The 3,681-nt window shown below is 45.4% G+C and overlaps 1 long non-coding RNA gene across 1 annotated transcript; it reads left to right on the forward strand.

Moving 5' to 3' along the window:
- The first annotated feature begins 605 nt into the window (after nt 1-605).
- On the forward strand, nt 606-2,750 carry LOC135393993 (uncharacterized). Its single transcript, XR_010422745.1, has 2 exons — nt 606-1,242; nt 2,301-2,750. It is a non-coding gene; the product is annotated as an uncharacterized LOC135393993 (long non-coding RNA).
- Nucleotides 2,751-3,681: the final 931 nt, after the last annotated feature.

Genomic DNA, 3,681 nt, shown 5'->3' on the forward strand with positions numbered 1-3,681 from the left:
AAAAAATTAAATGACGTAATCTTGACGGCACGATATGCGGAAATTGCAATGTCAAATAATTTTTATGCTCCACTATTTTGAAAAGAACGTTAAAATCATAATGCAAATTGTCAAAATAATGCACTGTCAAGGCTACGGGTTTCGGAATCTGGCCTTCCAGGGCACGCGAACGCCGCGGAGCGGCCGGAAATTATGTCGCGAATTAGGGAGCGGTGGAGATCAGACTCCTCCTTTCTACTCCGTGGCCACTACGGTCATAGTGACATTCTCGACAATACTTCCGGCGGTCATTGCTATGAAGACCAGTCGCTGATAAGTATAGAAAGCCTGTGTTTGAAATTGGATGAAGCAGACCACATATCCTGACTAAAAAAACGATGTGGCAAAGGAGTGAGAGAAGACATTAAGCGGGGTTTCCCCATCTAGATGGCGTTGCCAGCAGTAAGGTGCTACAACCCCAACACCGAATATTCTCTGCATGTACGAATAATGTCCTAACGGATTCGTACGTCCGACTGATATTCTGAGGATATCCGTCGGACGTACGAATTTGTTAGGACATTATTCGTACATCCAGAGGATATTCGGTGTTGTTGGGGAAGCTATGTCAGCATGTACGCATCACTTTTACGTTGGACTGCCGCTGCAAAGAAGTCACGTGCCCATCCCCATTTTGTGTTTTTGTGCTGCTCACATTCCAACTGGAACATCACCCGGAAGACGGCGATGACCAACCGAACTACATCTATTGATCCACTGATCCATAGCCTATTTCGTCTGGGTGTGTGCCACATCATGTAGAGGAGGAAGAAGAACAACAACAACCGAACTACCGCTCCATCCATTTTGTCACAACTGCCACCGCTGTCACAGAGTGCCCACGAACCAGCTCGATATCCGACCATTCTTCCTCCTAAAGGTCTTCAAGATCCTCCAGTCTAGAGTAGGAGATCCACCATAAGCAATGCTGCCGAGACACAAAGTGCCGTCCAAGAATGCGGCTCGCAGCGACATGCGAGCACCGCCGCGTCGCACCGTTGACGGAGAGAACGCCCGTCCTGCGACGTCGACTTCAAGGGCGTCACGTGCCCTGGTAAGAAACAGCTCAACCCAATCGGAGTCCAACACTGCCTTTCGCAAGGGCTGGCGGTCAACGGTGATGGCCTGCGTGATCTTACTAGGTCTCTTGATGGTCATGGCTTTCGGTGCAATTACAGCCCTGTTGGTTCTCTTCGCTTTCAGGTACTGAGTCTTATTTCAGAATTGAGGCATCAGCTACATTGCACAGATTGGGACAAAGGTTTACCGAACACGGCACTGGCGTATTTCCTCATCAGAGCGATCCCGATGCGAAACTACCCGTGTCTCGTATAACTTTTGTCCCCCCCAGTCAACACAGAAAGTTGCAGAAGTGTTGCTGCAATATGTCACAACTAAGCGCAACGTTGCCACAACATCATTTTGTCAATGTTGAAACAATGCTGCAGTGGTTATTAGGAATCCTGGAAGCATTGTTAGTTTGCTTCTGCAACAATTTTTCCAATGCCACTGTGACGGAACGTTGCAGAAAGGCTGCTGCGAAATGACGCAGACAAGCAGATCGGCAGCGTTTTTTTCTTATTTTTTTTTTGCTTTCGTGTTTACAGTGCAGATGCACTGCACATTTATAAAATGTTGATTCTCGATTGTATTATGTGAGTGTGTGATTACCGGTGAATGTTCTTCCTGGAAAGTTGGCGCAATGTGTCAATGCAGTGTTCACGCAGTGTTGTTTCTATAATGTTGCTGCAATATAACAAGGGCGGACATTAGCAATATAACATCAATATTGCATGGCAACATTGTGCAATATTACTGCAACAAATTTTGTTGACTGGGGCGCCAAGCTGTACCGTGTAAAGAAAAAAACTCGCTGCTGCAGTATGTAGTATATCACGGAGAGCCTTGACGGAAGCCTAATGACGTTAATCGATAAGCAGTATCAGCACGCGGACTTAAATGTTCCTGTGCAAGCTGTGCTTACTGATGATATTGGCATCCCAACTGTCAGTCTTAGCGCGACGTGATCTTCAGCACTAATGCAGAAGGCCGGGTTAGTCTGTTATTTGACGTGTTGACATCGGAACAACAGTCGTCCTACGTCTTACTTGCTCATTCTCGTGTGTCTGTGACGCTTGCTGCTGTTTCTAATTCGATATGATCCCAGGCCCAGGGGGGCAAATGTGGCGTGTTTGATGACTGGCTTTGCGAAAACGTTAATTGCAACACTGCCTTTAAAAGTCACGATTTGTCCTCACCAGGAGCCCAGAATCACCATTTGCGGGAGTCTTACGACGAATGAAGGTCGGAACCCCAGTCAACGTCACCAAAGACCTGGTGGCTTCCAATACCGCTTCAGAAGTCACCACGCGGAACACAACCCACTTTTTGGAGAGTACAGGGGCTGACGAACAGGCTGTTCCTCTATAATGTCATCGACGAATAATTTTTTTTTCCCTTTCGGAAACCAGCTACTGCGTCCCGTAATACTTCATCATTTTGATATCACATTTATAGGTTTGTCCCTCAACCGCGTATATGTTTGTGCGTGAACTAGTACAGTTGTAACGTACCGACAACGGTACCAAGGACAACGGATTTACGTGCTCCTGATAAAATGTGCCTGTATCTAAACGACAAGAAAAGTACTTAACGCGGGAGACGAGCTCAAAATAACTTTCTCCTGTGCCCAATATACTGTCAGTGATGGAGGTATTCTTTTCTCTTTTTACTCGAATGATTGATTCGACCTTCGCGCTCTATTTCACTCCGAGATCACAATCGGCAAGATAAATGGTGTTTCGGGAGAGACTGACTGGGCGTGATTTCTGGGTGTGGCAACATTTGGAATGGGGAAGAAAAGCACGGCGGACCTGTCGAGGGGCGCGCAGACCGTACCAGAATATTACGAAAGGGTAATGATAACACTAATTCGGCGCGATATGATTGAAGGTCTTCGGTGGGATGGCTTCGAGTGGTATGAGGGGAATAGCATTCATCAGGACCTTTGCGCAAAAAGCGGTATATACGCGGGTTTTACTCCTCAGCCCAACGTTTCTGAGCTTTCCTAAAAAAAAAAAAAGAAAAAGAAGAAAATAATAGAGGACGAGGTAGAAAAATGGTAGTTCATTATGAAACGCATTATGACCAGTAATTCTCTGGCTTGAATTTAATTTTTTTTCTACTCCAGTAGATTTTTTTCAGCAGTTTGTCAGCATCGCCTTTACATTCTAGATTGTCAGAAGATTTTTAGAAGGAATGATGCGAAGGAGGCGGACCGAATAGAAGGAATGGTATAGGAATACGAATGGATGGAACGAAGGGAGGATATAGTATTACAAATTAAACACAAAATTTGCCCTGGTGTCGAGTTCCTTACCTTTGTTCTGTGATTTACTAACTCAGATGACTGCCACAGCAATAGAATAAAATATAAGATAAAAGATAGAAAGAAAAAGATAAAAAGGAAAGCCAAACTGACACAGAGCACAGCCCTCGACACCTCAGCTAACAAGCGAGCTTTGCTAGATTCCGCATTCTAACTCTAGTCACATTCCAGCCACACATTATTCTCAAAACATTACGCAGGTGAACATCCTGCTGACCTCACGAACAGGGCTCGAAGAAAGGCACCGATAAGTT

This window comes from Ornithodoros turicata, chromosome 5 (genome assembly GCF_037126465.1).
Source record: "Ornithodoros turicata isolate Travis chromosome 5, ASM3712646v1, whole genome shotgun sequence".
Taxonomy (NCBI): Eukaryota; Metazoa; Arthropoda; class Arachnida; order Ixodida; family Argasidae; genus Ornithodoros; species Ornithodoros turicata.